This window comes from Hemicordylus capensis, chromosome 2, assembly GCF_027244095.1.
Source record: "Hemicordylus capensis ecotype Gifberg chromosome 2, rHemCap1.1.pri, whole genome shotgun sequence".
NCBI classification, from domain to species: domain Eukaryota; kingdom Metazoa; phylum Chordata; class Lepidosauria; order Squamata; family Cordylidae; genus Hemicordylus; species Hemicordylus capensis.
Window position 1 is genome coordinate 136,115,774 of NC_069658.1, and position 19,680 is coordinate 136,135,453.

The 19,680-nt window shown below is 44.0% G+C and overlaps 1 long non-coding RNA gene across 4 annotated transcripts in view; it reads right to left on the bottom strand.

The window, feature by feature from the left end:
- Window positions 1-19,422, bottom strand: part of LOC128342494 (uncharacterized) — a 44,708-nt gene extending 25,286 nt beyond the window's left edge. For all 4 annotated transcript variants that reach the window (XR_008315018.1, XR_008315021.1, XR_008315020.1 and 1 more), the window contains exon 1: window positions 19,285-19,422. This is a non-coding gene — a long non-coding RNA (uncharacterized LOC128342494). The remainder of the gene's footprint in view (window positions 1-19,284) is intronic.
- Between the last annotated feature and the right edge of the window lie 258 nt (window positions 19,423-19,680).

Here is a 19,680-nt window from a genome sequence, read left to right on the forward strand (position 1 = left end):
TTTCTTTGTGCAGCAACCAAATGCTACATCTTAACACTAGTACAACACTACTTATGCTAGCACTAGACTAGTCTGGGTATTACCCAATGATTGCAAAACTTGTATGATTTAAACATAAATTTAAAAGATTGCTCAAAAACAATATGCTACAATATTCAGATGTTAATCATATTGAATAATACTGATGTGTGTTCCCCGCCTCCCTGAGCTGGGAGACGTTTCATGGTCAATGCTAGCTAGATTTGATTTGGCCCACTCAGGCAATAAAACTTGCATACAACCCACCACCACAAAGCCATGTTCCCAGCCTAGATTCCAGTGGGGCAGAATGCAGACTCATCCCTAGTCAAATAACTTTAAATTGTTGAATATCATCCTCAGGTTCCCGTCAGTGGCATGGTCACCATTGGACAGGGGGTACAAAAACTGGGAGCCACCTACCCCCCTGCCACTGTGTGCTCTGTGTGCTTGCCATTCCCTGCTGTCCACTTGCTTGGGCCCAGCATTAGCTCACTGCCCTATCCCAGCAAGAACAGGTGATCCATTAAGGCAGGCCTGTTCTCGTGTTGCATGGGACAGCACAGTCATGTCATTGGATGGCTTGGCCAGTGCGGAGTTGAGGCCAAGTGTGGTGCTTGGTCCCAGTACTGGCAGGCCAGCGGGCAGGTAGAGTGCATGTAGGTAGTGGCAGCAAGACCACGATTGCAGGCAGTGGGAGGGGCTGCCTCGTTATACCTCTGATCCCCTTCTTCCTCCAAGCTAAATCATCCACTTCTGATTCTTTTTATTATGGTGAAACAGAGATTCAGTAAATCTTTCAGCTGAACGGTCCTACAGACAACAAGGCGTTTCTTCTCTGCCTCCATTAATTTTCTGTAGTAAATACAAATTTACGTGTTCTCTCTCTCTCTCTTTCATGTTAGCAGAATAAAAGCTTGACATGAGTGGGAGAAAAAGGTTTTTCAGCCTTTGAGCACTGAAAGAAAAAAAAGATTTTGTTCTAATACCCTATTTTCATCTCCACATAACAATTAACATGATACCATTAGCCTTTATAGGTGCACAGTCAGATACCCAAGTTCCATTGCAACCAATATATTTTTCTTCAAAGCCCACAGACAGCCAGGAAGTTCTAAGGAAGTTGTTGTTGATATGATACAATAGAGGAATCATGACCTATGGTATACTCATCTGTTTCTTTTGTCCCGCTTTCATCTTTGGTCAAACAGATCTGGCAGGTTTCCAAAGTATTATGAAAACTGGAACAATAGTAGGATGAATGTGAAAAGGCAACGGTGGTTCCAATATACCACCACTAACTCTCTTTTTTTAAAAAAACCATCATTTCTTTCTAGTCATAAACAATAAAGCTATGTACATGATCGCTGACAGGGCAGGGAGGGTGGTGGGGGAGAAGGCAGGGTTTCATTTACCTTCCCTACAGATGATCTTCTGTCACATCTTTGACGCACTGCTGCACACCCACACAAACCATGCTGCTCCATGCAGCACAGATTGCTGGAGGCTGGGACTCATTTTCCTGGCCTCCAGGAATCCCAGAGTGCAACACGCGATGAGCCCAGTGCATTGGGGGATTCCCTCTGGAGTTGGACACTCTAGGCACCCTACTCTGTATAATGTGCTTGGGCTGTGAGCATACAAATGACCCCATGGCCTTAACCCTGTCTAAAGGCCAGGATTAAAAGCTGGGCTACCCACTAGGGCAGTACTGGGATCAGGCTTGTAACTAATCAATTCCTTGATCCAGGCCAATGCTTTGGAATACCCTCACAATCTCAGGCTGGTCCACTAGGGGAATGGAAAGGGAAGTTCTAGAAGGATAGGTCACAGTCTGTTGGATGCTGTATGCAAAGCACCAGAACATTAAACCACAGAACATGAGATGGATCAGGGCCTATAAGCTGAAAGAAAGCCCCATAGAAAAGGAGAACTTGATGTGCACACGGATGTGCACTGTTCAATGTGCATGGATGCTCATGAGCATGGCTTTCCTAGAGGGAAAACCATTCACACCAACAGATAGAAGGGAAAGTTGTAGCAAAAGGCACATGTGCAGTGCTTTCAACACAGTATGGGAATCTAAACTCAAAAGAATGGCAAATAAATTAGTACATCAGTGCTGCTCCACAACTGGGCTTGGACAATTTGGAACATCAACATTTCAGAGGAAGAAATTTTTAAAGCACCCTTATAGAAAATGGCTGCTTCTAAAAAAATAATGCCTCTGTTTTTCATCCACTATTTTAAATTGAACTTTCTCCTGTTCTTAGACTTTAAACATACTTCCAGTTTTCTTCCTGATTTCACTGGCCATTCCATGAAGATATGTACCTGATCCAGTTAAACAGATTCATGTAAGCAGGCCCCCACTGTGTATCATCTTGACTCAGCAATGATGGATACATATGATGCTCATTCAAATGCATATTGGAATCAGCATTCATGTATCAGTGCTCTCGGTCTATGGTGCACTGCTTTCATTGGGTATCAATTTCAATGCAATTTGAATGTGCACATATCAATATTCTGGTACAATTAGTCATACATAAATACCTTTTTAAAACTGTGACTAGAGGGGGATTGGAAAGGACAATTACAAAAGCATGGATGCATCAGCAATATAATTGCATAGTCCAGAATATTTCCTTTTGCATTACTAGATTTCATTACTGCAGTATTAAAAAGAGATTGCCCTTCATACTAAAATTACCTTTTTGAGACATGGCGAAGTTATCAACAGTTGTCAGAGATTTCTACATTAATTTGAGAAATGGCGGTGTGCAGTTAAGACCGTAAAATTCTATAACTACAATAAAATGTTAGAATCTTGAGCATCAGCACAGCTAGCTGGAGATTAATGCCTGCACAATGATAAAATATTTACACTCATAGGAGCATTTTAGGCTTTCCCCCCCCTGAACTGTATCATATTCTGAGTGCTGTGACCTTCTTCTTCCTGACCATCCTTATTATAACTAACTCCTACTCCTGATCTTCCTGCTGCCATTTCAAGAGGGCATAGAATAAAGATGTACTAATTAGCTGCTTAACAAAACTCAAGGGTCTGTGGAAGATCTGGTCTTTCTGCCATCAAGGTTTTTCAAGCCAAGGTTATTCCCCAGCTTCTTTATGGCTCTCAGATCTGTATATAAAGTGATTTCCATCCACTTGAGAGGGTCCGGTCTAAACTCCTTAGGGCCGTCTTTTCAACCCCATGCTGTTTGCCAAATGCAAAGTTGCCTTTGGAAGAGGGCTTGTCAAACTTGGGAGTCCTGTGCCTGGATTTTTATCTTCAACTTTTGGTTGAAATTGAATTTTCCCCCTTCTGGTCTAGCTCCCCTAATTTTTAAGGATGAACATCCCTCAGATTGGATGCATCTAATTACTGAAAAGCTAAAATCATATGGGCTGTCAATGGATTATCTTCTCTTCCTGGGCTATGATAATGCTATGTTGATCCTTAAGAGGTGTATTATTGATATGGAACACCATACAGATTTAAGCCAGGCACCAATCCCTCACAAAAACCAGATAAATACCTGTATGACCTGATATATCCAGCACACAGAAGAGCCCTGACATTGGCTTGGCTGGATGTGTTGCCCTCTTCAGTACTAGAGGGTAGGTATAGGAGAGGTCCCTGTTTGGAAAGACTATGCCCTTGTGGAAGTGGGAATATTGAAGCAGTTGGCCATGTGCTTCTGTATTGTTCTTTCTATCATGAGCTGCATTCCAAATATATTGCTCCTCTCATTCTTAGATACCCTGACAATTAGGATGAATTTTATATGAACTTATTTCTTTCTGATAAACATACTTATGTCTCATACTCAGTAGCCAAATTCTGTATGGCTGTGATTAAAATTCGCTCATGGTGTGTCAGAAACGGTCAATTTTAATCATCCCTTCTTTTTATTTTTAATTTTGTTTTATCCTATATTTTTAATCTCAATCTTCTATGTAACTGATTCTACACATGTATATGCAGAGGGCCATCCCTAGTGGGGTGCGATGTGGGGCTGGGGGCGAATCAGCATGTGCCGGGCCTCCTTAACATTTCATATCATTACAGAATCATACTGATTGATGATGACATACAGTGTAAATAGTGTGAGTGAGGTTTCTGCTTGGACATATAATGCATTTCTAAAGAAATAAAAATAAAAAGCACAACACATGTTTCACAGTTCTCAGACCTTTTGGGTTGCAAATCAACTTGAGCATAGTGCATTCATGAATGAATAAATAAGCAAATATTATATATTGTTTGTTCCAGAAGTTTTTGTAATTTTCTGCCATGGAACCAACCACTTATAGGACTTTTTGGGTGGTGTTTTTTTTTAATTCAACGATTTGTCCAATCCACTTCAATTTAAATATACATATTCCTCCCACCCTGCCCTACATCTCTGCTCAATACCAAAGCCCTATGCCAAGTCATTCCAGGTCAGGTGATCTAAAGGCTGGGGCAGAAAGGGGGGTGTTTTACCTTTTTTTATGAAGGAAAAGGGCAGATTCTTGCATATGGGAGTGATGGTCTGGGGGCGGGGGCTTCAGTTCCAGACATCTTTGTCATTTTCTGCCATGAAACAAGCCACTTATAGGACTTTTTGGATGGATTTAAAAAATTAATTAAAAAAATTAAAAACCAACAATTTGTCCAATCCACTTTAATTTAAAGTTACATATTCCTCCCACCCTGCCCTACATCTCTGCTCAATACCAAAGCCCTATGGCAAGCCAATGCCTAAATATTCAAGGGGTGGGGAATAACCACAAAAAGGAAATCAAATAATACCTCCACTACTAAGGCTTGGCTTGGCTGGGCAGAGGGTCTGCAGACAGTTCTGGTGCTGGACACTCTCTGCCTTTCTGCCTGCCTGCTTGCTTGCCTCTTTCCTGAGCTTCAGGCTTCAGGGAGACCTGCATGGAGGCTTCTGGAAGCCCTGACCACCCACTGAATGGAACTCTAGCAGCTTGCCTGGGAGCCTTCCAAGCTGCATACAGACACAAAAGATCGGCTGCAGGGAAAGATAAGTGGCTGGGACTGGAGGAGTGAGGAGGGCAAGCTGCACTTCAGTGTGCCCAGAGCGGGGCCTGTGCCAGTGCGGGGCTCGGGGCAATTGCCCCAGTGGCCCCGCCCTTAGGATGGCCCTGTATATGCATGTATGTGTTTATATTGATATCTACCCTCAGGGTAGATTTATTTGATCTAGATTGTATATTTGATCAAAGATTGCAATAAACTAAACTGAACTGAACTGATGTGGTCTTTGAAGTCCAGGAACGAATGGATAGAAACTCTGCTGTCGATCCCTAACTTAGGGTGATGGCTTAAATTATTCTCAACTAAATTCTCTCCAGATGTTCAGTTTATTAGCTCTACTCCATTGTTTGAATGCTTAGGTCTGGATTTTGTACAAAGTGTTGTGCCTCTGAATTTTGCAACCCTTTTCAATTTTAGTCTCTTTCTTTTTCTACATTACATGCATAAAACATGAAAAGCCCCCAGATGATAATATCAGGGTTTTTGTACAGTATTTTTAAAATGTGAATGTGCTCTTGTCTGCATTTATTAAAAAAACACTGTAAAAAATATCCTTGATGCGATTGTACATACTGAACTTGTTCATATGTAAACACAGAACCAAAGTTAAGTCTGGTCCCGCACAATCTCCCTGAGGTTCAGGAGCACATGCTCCCCTCCTTCCATACCTGCACAACAGTCCACTTTTGATTCAGGTTAGAATAAAAATTTGGTTGTGATGTCTGAAGTTGAACCAACCTTGCTTTAGTCTAATCTGCTTACTTGGAATACAATAAGTAGATCTGTACTCAAGATTTTAAGTGAGTTACAGATTGCAGTTTATTTCAAGTAAGTAGATTAGAAGAAACTGAAGGTTGGTTGGGATGTCATGACTGAACTTAGTTTATTCTATTTTCAGAAGTGCTTGTGCATACATGGGGAGGGGGGAACATGTCCTTCCAAGCCTTTGGGACATTGCACTAGGGGTGTGCACAAGACTGGATTTGCCGGTTTGGCTCGAACACCTCTCCATTGCACAGGACCAGGCTTAACCATGGTTCCATGTTATAACTGAACCAGCCCACTGATGGGTTTACTACTCAGAATCAACTTCCTTTAAAAACAGCTACATCAAAAATATATCTTTGCTTCTTGCATCAACAGCCTATTATACTTATTTATGAAATTATTATTAATAATAATAATAATAATAATAATAATAATAATAAAAACATTTATATACCGCCCAAAATGCAAGTCTCCAGGCAATTCACAACAAAATAACAAAAACAGATAAAAAGATTAAAACAGCACAACAATTAATTAAAATTTAAAATGTTAAAACTGTTAAAAACACAATTAAAACAATGAGGCGATTTCCCACAATCAGGCGAAACTGGGCTAGGGGAGCCTAGCCTGATTTCGCCTGACCGTGAGAACCACTGGGCTCGCAGGCAAGCCCAGTGGCCTCCATGCGGTTAACCCACTTAAGTAACCCTCCCCTAAGCCCAGGTTAACAGAGTGAGCGCTCCGCTAACCCGGGCTCTATGATTTGTGACTTGCCGTGGCATGGCTCTGCACCACGGCAACTCACGAAAAGCAGCCTCCTGGCTCGGGGGGTCTCTCCAGCATGCCCTGCGTGCTTGCACAGGGCATGCTGGAGCTCCTGGGGGCTGCATGGCCCCCGATCCCCCCAGCCCCCGCCAGCTCCGTAACAGAGCCAGCAGTCGTGTGGGCAGCTGGTTCGGCCACCTAGAGCAGACTGACTGCTCGTCTGCGGGGAGAGCAGACTTAGCCCACTCTCCCCGCAAACCCTATCCACGCTCTTCTCACTGATCATGAGAAGAGCCTCAATATCTAATTAAAAGCCAGGGTGAACAAATGCATCTTGACTGCCTTTTTAAAAGTTCTAAGAGATGAGGAGGCTCTTATTTCAGCAGGAAGTGTGTTCCAAAGCCTCGGGGCAGCACTGGAGAAGGCCCATTCCTGAGTAGCCACCAGATGAGCTGGTGGCAACTGCAGACAAACCTCTTCAGATGATCTCAATGGGTGGTGTGGCTCATAGTGTAGAAGGTGTTCTCTTAAACACCCAGGGTCCAAGCTGTTTACGGCTTTATAGGTTATAACCAAAACCTTGTAATTTGCCCAGAAACCTATCAGCAACCAGTGTAGATCTTTTAAGAGAGGAGTGATATGGTCTCTCCGAGATAACCCAGAGACCAACCTGGCTGCTGCATTCTGGACCAACTGCAGTTTCCGGACTACGTACAAAGGCAGCCCCGCATAGAGCACATTGCAGTAATCAAGCCTGGAAGTGACCAGCAAATGTACTACTGTTCTGAGGTCATTTATCTCAAGAAACGGGTGCAACTGGCGTATCAGCCGAAGCTGATAAAAGGCACCTCTGGCCACTGCCTCAGCCTGGGACACCAGGGAGAGTTTTGTGTCTAGAAGCATCCCCAGACTGTGTACCTATTCCTTCTGGGGAAGTGTGACCCCATCCAGAACTGGCAGATCAAAATCATCTTCTGAGTTCCGACCCTGCACAATAAGTACCACCGTCTTATCTGGATTCAGTCTCAGCTTGTTACCTCTCCTTGTTACTTATACATCTGCTTATGTTGGATTTTGTTTTACTATTTATGATAATGAAGAGATGATAAACCTTGGCACAGGAAATGATAAAGACAACATTTTACAGTTTTCTTCTCACTTCAGAGTTGTAAAAAACAAGTTAAAACTGTTAGGTGAGGGTCAAGCAAAAACTATTGAATTGAACGATGCTGACAGAATCATGACAGTAAAGGATCTGACAGTATGAAGTGATAAATCTATGTTGACTAACCACTTCAGACTTCTGGTGATGGAATTCTATACACAGAAGTCCATCATATTGAAGAGAAGGCTAAGCTAGAACCCTTCTCTTTATCTAGTTGCCCCATGTATAGGGAGGGTGTTTTTAGCCTATTTTCCAGTAGGCTTATGAGATCACCTGGCTTTCTGTGTGTATTTGTCCATTTTTCCGTGTGTGTGTGTGTGTGTGTGTGTGTGTGTGTGTGTGTGAGTCTGAGTGTCCCCACCCCAAAAATCAACTTTGTAACGCCTGGACCAATATGAACCAAATCGGGTACAGTTGTAGGGACACATAGGGACACAAATCAGGTACAGTTGTAGGGACTCAACGGCATAGTTTGTGATGATGTCATCCACCCCAAACCAAAATGGTGGGTGAGTGAACTTTTGAGGTGCAAGCAGGCTAATTTGTGGACTGTCTAACCAATTTAAACCAAATTAGGTACAGTTGAAGTGAGAGACACATAGGGGTGGCGTAATTTGTGATGATGTCATCCACACAGATCCAAGATGGCAGACATGTGAACGTTTGAGGCACAAGTGGCCTAACTTGTGAACTGCCTAACCAATTTGAAACAAATTTGCTACAGCTGTAGAGACACATAGGGATGCCCTAATGGTGTGGTGTGTGGTGATGTCATTCATTCCAATTCAAGATGATGGCCGCATGAACATCTAAGGTGCAAACGGGCTAATCTGTAGACTGCATAACCCATTTGAACCAAATTGGGTACAGTTGCTGTGAGTGACACACAGGGACACCTCAATGGCATAGCTTGTGATGATGTCATCCATGCAGATTCAAGATGGTGGACGCGTAAACTTTTGAGGCGCAAGTGGGCTAAATTGTGAGCCGCTTAACCGATTTGAACCAAAATTGCTGCAGCCGTAGGGACACTTCAGTGGCATAATTTGTGATGATGTCATCCACCCTAATTCAAGATGGTGGATGCATGAACATCTGAGGTGCAAGCCGGCTAATTTGTGGATGGTCTAACCCATATGAACCAAATTGGGTACAGTTGCAGTGAGTGACACACAGGGACACCACAATGGCATAGTTTGTGATGATGTCATCCATGCAGATTCAAGATGGTGGATGCGTAAACTTTTGAGGCGCAAGTGGGCTAAATTGTGAGCCGCTTAACCGATTTGAACCAAAATTGCTGCAGCCGTAGGGACACTTCAGTGGCATAATTTGTGATGATGTCATCCACCCTAATTCAAGATGGTGGATGCATGAACATCTGAGGTGCAAGCCGGCTAATTTGTGGATGGTCTAACCCATATGAACCAAATTGGGTACAGTTGCAGTGAGTGACACACAGGGACACCACAATGGCATAGTTTGTGATGATGTCATCCTTACTGATTCAAGATGGCAGATGTGTAAACTTTGGAGGTGCAAGTGGCCTAACGTGAACTGCTTATCCAATTTCACCCAAATTTGCTAGAGCTGTAGGGACACATAGGGACACCCCAATGTCGTAGATTGTGACAATGTCATCCAGCCCAATTCAAGATGGTGGATACATAAACCTTTGAGGCACAAGTGCACTAATTTGTGGACAGTCTAACCAATTTAAACCAAATTTGCTACAGCTGTATGGACACATAGGGATTCCCCAATGGTGTAGTTTGTGATGATGTCATTCACCCTGATCCAAGATGGTGCACGTTTGAACTTTTGAGGCAAAAGTGCACTAATATGAGGACTGTCTAACCAATTTGAAACAAATTTGGTACAGTTGTAGTGAGTGACACACAGGTAGTTTGTAATGATGTCATCCACTCCAATCCAAGATGACAAATGCATGGACATTTGAGGTGCAAGAAACCTAACTTGTGGACCTCGATTTGAACCAAACGTAGTCCAGTTGTAGAGACATTGAAAGGAAAGTAGGCTGATTAGTTCTTACTAGAACAACTTTTTTTTAGTGTAAGGTTATTCAATCATGTGAACATCTTAAGTGGTACAGTCCACACATGGGTTCCCCACCTCATAAGTTCTTTGTGAGAACTAGGCTTTTTCCTCATCAGTTTGTTGCACTATAGCTGAAAAGGAGGTGCAGGGTTGGGAGAGAGAATTTTAGCTACAGTCTCTCAAATATTTGTGAAATCTTTTCTATGGTCCTCTTACAATTATCTCCCAGGAACAGATGAATGCAAAAGAATCCTCCAAGATGTTATTAGTGTAGAATAAGCAGAACCATTTTTCACAGAGATAGTATATGTGCAACTGGATTATTCAAATAGTGCCTTATCCTATATAATCTGCTTTTGAGGCATGTATGAATACAGCTGATGATGAATAAGAAAATAATTAATATTTCCCCTTTAGCACCAGACAAATCACTCTCTCTCTCTCACACACACACACCAGAGTGCCTTGCATTCCTTTTTACATATGGTGTAAGCCTATAAGGAACTTTTTTCTGGTTCTGCAGAACACAGAAGCAGTCAGATGTGACCTCTTGTCAGAGCTGATATCTATGGTGTTATTTCATTCAGAGCCTCCTCCAGGTCTGAGACAGTGCTTTAGCCAGTGGCTGCCACCAGCCATGCTGCATCACAGAAGGGCACTGTCAGTAGGGGAGGGAAATAGTTGCTGGCTGGAATGCTGGCCCACCAAGAATGAAAGAAACCAATAGCCCTTTTCAGAGGATCAAAAAATGGAATGCTGTGCTCAAGTTCCCCAAAATGTACCCATAAGTCCTGCCTGGGTGCTGATGCATTCAGAGAGCTTCAACCCACTGTGGTCTCTAGACTTCTGGAGGCTATTCTCATGAGCAGCCAAGACTGGGCTGGGGCAGCTAAGCCCTGGCTTGGCTGCCCGTGGGAACTCCCAGGAGTCGACCAGCTCCAGGTGGCACCTCGGCGGCAAACCCACCTAGGGAGCCCGCCTCTTAAATGAGGTTAAGGGAGCGAGTGCTGCCTTAACCCCATTTACCTGACTGTATGTCAACACCAGCTACTTTCAGTCAGTGCTGAAACACTGATGGGTGCCTGCCTGTTGCTGGAGGATCGCCACAATGCACTGCACACTGGTGCAGTTGGGATTTCTGGGGGATGGGACAATGTATCCCAGCCCCCGCACTTCCATGCTACCAGGGGCAGGGGCAGAGTATCTGCGAGCACAATCCTCATGCCCAACACCAATAGGATGATCATTGGCAAGGGAAGTAAGCTTTCCAAGGCTTCCTCCCCAGTCCCCACTCACCCTCACGTTTGATTGTGAGAAAGGCCCCATGATGTTTGTCTGGTGCCATAAGAATGATGGCAGTTGAATCACAGAAACAACTGCCATCAGGCTTATGGCACTTGCCTCTTCAGACAAACAACATAAGCATAGAGAATGCGGGGCGGTGAGGTGAGGATTTCTGAGCACATCAGTGCCAGGGTGGGGATTGCAGGCTCTCAGGATACAGTACACAAGTACAGAATCCCTTGTTTTGAATATCTGAAGAGGCCTCATGTCAGTAAGGAGAAGTAGCTCACTCAGCTGGTGGACAGGGCGGGGCAGGGCAGGGATTAGCAGTGGGTCACCCAGGGCACTGGACCCTCAGCAGCTGCTGAAGGATATCTTGTGCTGATGCTGGGCCTGATTTCATCCAATAGGTGCTTCTTCCCCTCTCCCTCACCCCACAGAAAAAGAGAGAGATGCTTCTTCTTCTTCTTCTTCTTCTTCTTCTTCTTCTTCTTCTTCTTCTTCTTATTATTATTATTATTATTATTATTATTATTATTATTATTATTATTTCAATTTCAAAATAAAATAGAGGGCCAGTTAAGCAGCAGCCCCAACATACAAACACAGGAACTACTGTGAGAACATGCCTGCTCTGACATCATTAGGGGATTCTGACATCATTAGGGGATTGGGGATTCTGTTGGTGTACCGTCCACCCTGCTGCCCAACTGACTCCCTAACTGAGCTGACGGAGCTGGTCGCGGAGTTGGTGTTGGAGTCTCTTAGACTTTTGGTGCTGGGGGACTTCAATATCCACTATGGGGCTGGCTTGTCTGGTGTGGCTCAGGAGTTCATAGCAGCCATGACAACTATGGGCCTATCTCAACTAGTTTCTGAACCGACTCACGTTGCCGCCCATGCACTCGATTTGGTCTTTTGTTTGGATCAGGGGGGTGTTCCGTGGGTGGGGAATCCAGTGGTTTCCCCATTGTCATGGACGGACCACAACCTGGTTAAGGTTGGTCTCACAGCCGCAATCCACCCCTGCAGGGGTGGTGGGCCTATAAGGATGATCCTTCCGAAAAGGCTGCTGGACCCAGTGTGGGATTTCTAAAGGCGTTGGAGGATTTTGACGTTGGTGCAGCCGGTGATTCTGTCGATGCCCTGGTGGGAACCTGGAACAGGGAACTCAACAGGGGAGTAGACATGATTGCTCCTAAGCATCCCTTCCTACCTGCTGCAAAAAGGGCCCCTTGGTATACTGAGGAGCTGCGGGGGCTGAAGCGGTTGGGTAGGCGACTAGAGCGCAAGTGGAGGAGAACTCGGTTCGAATCTGCCAGGATTCAGCACGTGACCCATTTGAAGGCTTATGCGGTGGCAGTGCACGCAGCGAAAAAGAGACTCTGGTCTGCGCGCATTGCAGCTGCAGGTTCACGCTCGGCGGAGCTATCCCGGGTTGTGAGGAGTTTGGTTTCTCCTCCTTCTACTTCCAATCAGTCCTCGGGGTTGCTCTGCTGTGATGCCTTTAATGGGTTCTTTGCGAATAAGATCTCCTGTATTCGGGCTGACTTGGACTCCACTATTTCTGCAAGGTCTATGGAGGAGGTGTCCAGCAATCCCTCTTGCAGTATTAGATTGGATCAGTTTCAATCTGTGACTCCTGAGGATGTGGACAAGCTGCTTGGGGCAGTGCGGCCTACCACCTGTTCTCTGGATCCTTGCCCGACTTGGCTGCTTCTGTCTAGCAGGGAGATTGTTGGAGATGGCCTAATTAATATCATAAATGCATCGCTGAGGGAGGGTAGGGTGACTCCCTGCCTGAAGGAGGCAATGATTAGACCACTCTTAAAGAAGCCTTCCCTGGACCCCTTAGCGATGGACAGCTACAGGCCAATCTCCAATCTCCCTTGGTTGGGCAAGGTGATTGAGAGGGTGGTGGCTGACCAGCTCCAGGCAGTCTTGGAGGAAACTGATTATCTAGACCCATTTCAAACCGGCTTTAGAACGGGCTATGGAGTTGAGATAGCCTTGGTCGGCCTGATGGATGACCTTTACCGGGGAATCGACAGAGGGAGTGTGACTCTGCTGGTTCTTCTGGATCTCTCGGTGGCGTTCGATACCATCGACCATGTTATCCTTCTGGATCACCTGGGCGAGTTGGGGATAGGGGGTACTGCTTTGCAGTGGTTCCGTTCCTATCTCTCGGGCAGATTCCAGATGGTGGAGCTTGGTGACAGTTGCTCCTCAAAACAGGAGCTGTTATATGGAGTCCCTCAGGGCTCCATTCTGTCACCAATGCTTTTTAACATCTACATGAAACCGCTGGGTGAGGTCATCAGGAGGTTTGGTGCTGGGTGTTATCAGTATGCTAATGACACCCAAATCTACTTCTCCTTTTCATCTTCAGGAAATGGCACTCATTCTCTAAATGCCTGCCTACAGGCAGTAATGGGCTGGATGAGGGAGAACAAATTGAAGCTGAATCCAAGCAAGACGGAGGTGCTCATTGTGGGGGCTCAGAATCTGAGGGGTGAGTTAGATCTTCCTGTGCTGGATGGGGTTACACTCCCCCAGAAGGAGCAGGTGCGTAGCTTGGGAGTACTCCTGGACCCAGGCCTCACCCTAGTATCTCAGGTGGAGGCCATGGCCAGGAGTGCTTTCTGTCAGCTCCAGCTGATTCGACAGCTGCGCCCATTCCTCGAAGAGGATGACCTCAAAACAGTGGTGCATCAGCTGGTAACCTCCTGGCTTGACTATTGCAATGCGCTCTACGTGGGGCTGCCTTTGTACGTAGTCCGGAAACTTCAGTTAGTTCAGAACGCGGCAGCCAGATTGGTCTCTGGGGCAACCCAGAGAGACCATATGACCACAGTGTAACTGTTTTAAAACAGTTACACTGGCTGCCAATATGTTTCCGGGCAAAATACAAAGTGCTGGTTATTACCTTTAAAGCCCTGAACGGCTTGGGTCCAAGATATCTTAGAGAGTGCCTTCTTTTACATGATCCCCACCACACATTAAGGTCATCTGGGGAGGTCCGTCTCCAGTTGTCACCGGTTCGTTTGGTGACGACTAGAGGCAGGCCTTCTCTGTAGCTGCTCCTGGACTGTGGAATGCACTCCCAGCGGAAATTCGTAATCTTGATTCTTTACTGTCCTTCAGGAGAGCCCTTAAAACCTATCTGTTTGGCCTGGCCTTTCAGGGTTTTTAATCAGTTTTAATTGTTTTAATACCTGGTTTTCAGGGTTTTAATTGTTTTGATAGTTTAATTGTTTTTTAAGTTGTTTTAAATTGGTATTTATATTTGTATCTCTGTTTTAATTGTTTTTAATGTTTTCTGTTTTAATTGTAAACTGCCCTGAGCCATTTCGGAAGGGTGGTATATAAATCAAATCAAATCAAATCAAATCAATCAATAAATAAAAGGCCATGCCAAAGCATTCTCAGCCCATCCTTTACTCATGAGGAAGGGCTGATCACCCTAGAGTGCATATAGAGGGGTTATTTGGATGATAATAATATACAGTACACACGAGTAAAGGACATGCTGAGAATGCATCGGCACGTCTTTTAACAATGTCATAGCGGATGTGTTCCCATAGCAGCCCTGACTTGATCATGTGTTGGGGAGGCTGTTCATTTGAATCAGTTCAGAATTAAGCGGAGTTCCAATGAGGGTTTTTTTTGGGGGGGTGGGGGTCAAAAACACAGTACTAGAGTTCCCAAGTCACAACCCAGAGTCTACAATTAAATTCACTAATTAAATTGAGGAAGGGTCAGCTTTAGTTTCTCCTCCAGTCCTGTAACAAGCAGGACTCCAGGTGTTTACATCACACAGCATACAGTGAGAGGGAATGAATGAAAGGACTGGGCTGAAGGGACAAATGGATAGGGGAAAAACGTGATGTCCAGTACTGCTGCCCTCTGTTTCAGTGGCAGGTTACAAAATACATCTCTGTCTTGTGACCTGGGCATCCTAAGAACTACTTTTTCTCTAACCAACCATAGCCAAGTAACAACAGCCACTAAGACAAAATAAAATACTCTTCCTCCACTTGCTGCCTTGTTCCCCTGTGCATTTTCTTTCATTATGGTTGAGCACACTTATGTGGTCTGAGTAGAAACCTCCCATTGAAGGACTGGGGAAGTACCAGTGCAGTACTGGATAGACAGGATGACACCAAGCAAGGGCAGAATTAGCATATAAGTATTCAGATTTTCTATGGGACTTTTCTTTTTCCAAGAAAATTTGAGGTCAATAGCAAACGTAAGTTTGGAAGATATGCTCATTTGTATCCACAATTTCTCTTGTGGGCCTTGTGTATGCTGAATTAGTGATGGCCAACTCAGCTTCACTCACAACAATTTCCATTGGCTAATTTGTGACCTTTCCTTGTGAGTACTTGAACAAAATTTGGATTCTTTATGATCATTTGGAAAAGGGATTCTAACAATTGGATGAGGTGACTTGCTAGACACAACCCGCAAGCCCTTCTCCCAAAGGTACCTGGCAGTAAGACAGGGGTAGCACTAGCAGCATCAGCAAGGTCTCTGTCTGTGCCTAGATCCAAGTGGGGTGAGGAAACCCTGTTGTAAGCAGGAAGCTTGGATCTGGACCCGGAATCAAGGAGCTCTATAAGGAGGAGGAACCCTATCCAGAAAACGTCAAGCTCTGAATGAGAGATGACAACCAGAAGCTGAACAACCATGAAGTAAGGATGTACTTGTGGATGTGCAACCATAGGGGTCAAGGACTGCAGATGCAATCTCATTCCCCTTTTGCACATTTTGTAAATATATTGAGAGGAATGTGTCCATAGCTTTTCATGTAGTGATTATATGTGTCATCATTGGCCCTTTCTTTGTTCTCTGTTTCCTTGGGTTAAAAAATACAAGTTTTGCATTATGGATGTGACTTGATCAAAAGAGGGAAAACTATGTGATGGAAGTCTCACTGTCATCTTTGACAAAACAGCACATCCTTGAAAACTAGCCCCTCTGAGCTTGTGAATTCTTCAGCTCATAAAGCTGTTTGTTGCCTAGCAGACTTCACAAATAATAGAGTACCCACTGGGACTATAATAAGTGTAAAACCTTTAAAGAAAATGAGCTGGAAGAAAATATAATATTTATGAGGACAGAAATGCAGGAGAAAAGGGATTTTAGGTTTTTATTTGATAGCCTTGTACTTTGAGAGAGCCTAGAAAATCAAAACAAATTTTATGTGACACACACTCAAATGCCATGCAAATAATTCAAATCTCTAACAGATAAATACAAATAATAGCAAAGTTCTGCTGGCTAGTATGTAATGCATGCAATTTATGTTTTTTTAATTAGGTACGGACTCCTTGATTCAATACAGACCTCTATGGCCGCCTTCAGACATCATGGGAAATCAGAGGCAAATCTACCTCAGGTTGCCCCTCTGTGATGTCCAGATTATTAGTGTAGTTCCCAGATCCAACCATAGTTTTGATTCCTCCCACAAATCTCCAGATGAACCCTCGGTTTGAAGTAAAGTACACTTACCACACCAAGAGTCTGGAGGCTCCAAATGAGTCATTCAGTTTGTGCAAGCTGCACAAACTGAAGTTAAGGGTAGGAAGCTCCTCCCTCTCTGCAACACAATTGGCCGCCGTGGCTTCCTTTCTGCATTGGAGGAAGCCCACTCAGCCAGTTCTGCCCCATTTGCAGTCTCCCAAACTGCAGATTGATATTGTCTGGGAGCACGCTGGGGGACAGCAGGCAAACTGCAGGTCAGTTGAACCCACAGTTAAATGTCATGGCCGAAGGCACCCTATGTAATTCAGGAAAACCTAGGTTAGGTACATATTCACACTAAAATAATAAATTCATAGAACTCCACTCAGCTCAAGTATACAGTCATATATTATTAGGATATTCACAGGATCATTTAACGCTTATCTTCCCCCTGCAACTGTATAAGCTCACTTTGTCCACATATTACTGACTTTGGACCAGTTCCTTAACTCTCAACCTAACCTACATCACAAGGTTGTTGTGAGGATAAAGATAACTATATACACCACTTTGGGCTCCTTGGAAGAAAAGGGGGATATAAATGTGTGTGTGGGGGGAAACAAACAAATAAATAAATAAAATGTAGATTAAATGTTAAATACACACTGTTTTCAACCCCATGTTTAGTTCAGGAATTGGATGTGGGGAACAGGGTACAGAAGTGGAATAAAATGGGCATCAGAAAACTGAATAAGAAATATTTAGGTGGCAGATGTATAGCTCATCCATCTACGATTTTGCAGAAGGATAATACTGCTAGTATAAAATCATTATATCATATTTTTATTTTCAAACTCTCTACTGCCATTTTGCACATATGATAGGACAATACAGGAGTCTAGTGTGTTAGACTAGAAAGACAGAGCTTAAAGCCATAAATGTTCCAGAATTTAGCCTCAGCAGAAATAGTTATCAATCTGTAAAGAGTTGCTGGAATTATAATTTGATTTCAAAATTTAATTCTTTTCCTGAGGAATTTGGTATTATTATTTTTCATGCCGGGAACTGGAAAAATACATAGAACATGGTGCTGATACTGAGTGTACATAAGTTAAGAAAAGAATATTTAAATATATAATCTCACACTGGTAGTCAGAAATGGTAAAGTCCAAGATAAGCCACACCACATGAATCTACATTTGAGAGAATGACACGCCATCCTGGACCCTGTCCAAAGCATGACCTGGCCTGACACTACTTGGTTTGAGAGCTGATGAGATAGCAAAGTGCAAAGTCAGATAACTGAATTTCATTTTCAACATGCAAACTAAATAGTTGCTTGCCTACCACTGCATTAGAAATGCTGAGCCACCAGAGGTGCTGAAATTAAAGGTCATGTCTGGAATGAAATCATTTAATCATGTTCCACATTGGATTTATAAGAAGTGGAGGCCAACTCAAGGGTGTACAGTGTAACATATCTCATGAGGAGTGTGAAGTGACAGGCAATGAACAACCAAAAGAAGTAACAAAGATTCAGTTATGAAGGAGCTGAACGTACAAGGTTCTGGCTGCTGCCCCCAAGGAAAGATAAAAGCCATAATGCTTTGTAGGGTGAGACAAATGAGAACAGCCAGGTAGAAAAGATTGGGGAAACACACACATACACATGTATCTGTGTATCTATCTATCTATCTATCTAGAGCGTACAATATGGGTAAAAAGTTTCATTGATCAATATTATTATTATCATATTTATAGCCCACTTTTCAGCCAAGACTGGCTTCTGAAGTAGTTTAAAATTGCACTCAAAACTACAATTATAAGAGAGATACATGGGGGCAAGGTCTTATTCAACAGCCTCCAGTTGCTTGCCTCAAGAAGGAGCTTACCGAAGGAGCTACTAAAGGACTGAATAAACTCAATAGTGGTTTCCTCACTAGTGACATTCATAACAGATCAAAACACTTCTTTATAAGCCTTTTTTGATATTGTGTTAAGAATCCTTTGGCTTTGATAAAGGTTGGACTCTTACTCTCACCATGGTGGCAATACCAAAAATGGCACCCCTGCTTCTTCCCCTCCCTGCTATAACTATATAAAGAGTTACTTACCACATGACATATGGATGCGGTTCCCACGGTCAGCAGGAACCACCAGATGGGGTTGAGCATGGTGAGCGGGCTTAGCCCATTCTCCCCACAGACGATCTGTCATTCCACCCTGGGCAGCTGGATCTGCCACCCACACGACTGCTGGCTCTGTTACAGAGCCAGCGAGGGCTTGGGCGTTCGGGGGCCACACGGCCACCGGAAGTTCCAACATACTCTGCACGAGTGCGCAGACCATGCTGGAGAAACCCTTGAGTTGGGAGCGCTTGCTCTGCTAACCTGGGCTAAGGGGAGGAGTACTTAGGTTGGTTTGCTTCCGGGAGCCGCTCGGCTCCCGTGGCAGCACACGACTGCCAAAAAGCACTCTAGGCTCCCTTAACCCATTTTTTGGTGGTCGTGAGAACGGTGGAGATAGATGTAGTCAAAAGGCAGAGCTCACAGCAAGTCCTTCAGCCACAGAATTCAGCTTCCTAGTTTCACAATTCCATAGACAGTCAAACATACTAGCAAACTGAACACTGGCTCAACTGTCAGTCTTGAGACTCTCCCGCACTTCAACAGGGCCACATAGACTTCTGATCATTCATTCATTACCTTACCTTATTCATTCAACTTGTACTGACGTTCAGAACTGTCCCAATGATGCGGAGGTTTACTGGTGACATCAAGGGTGTCATTTAATTAGTCAGCTTCTGCTACAAATTTTCAGAACCATTTTCCATTTGGAAGTTGACTCTGGAGAGGAAAAATACATTTGAACACAATGAGAACACCTTCATTCAGTCTCACGACTGAGTGTTTCCCCCCCACTCAAGCAGCAGTGACATGACTGGGGAAACTCATGGTGTGATGATGCTAAGTCATGTGGTAGTTCTTCAGAATGTTATAATAGGGAGAGAAAGAGCTCACTAGAGAAACTCATTATTAGTGGCATCCACATGGTGTGTGTAACATCCAGCCTAGCTCTCAATCAAGAGCAGCTTGTTTCCAAAATA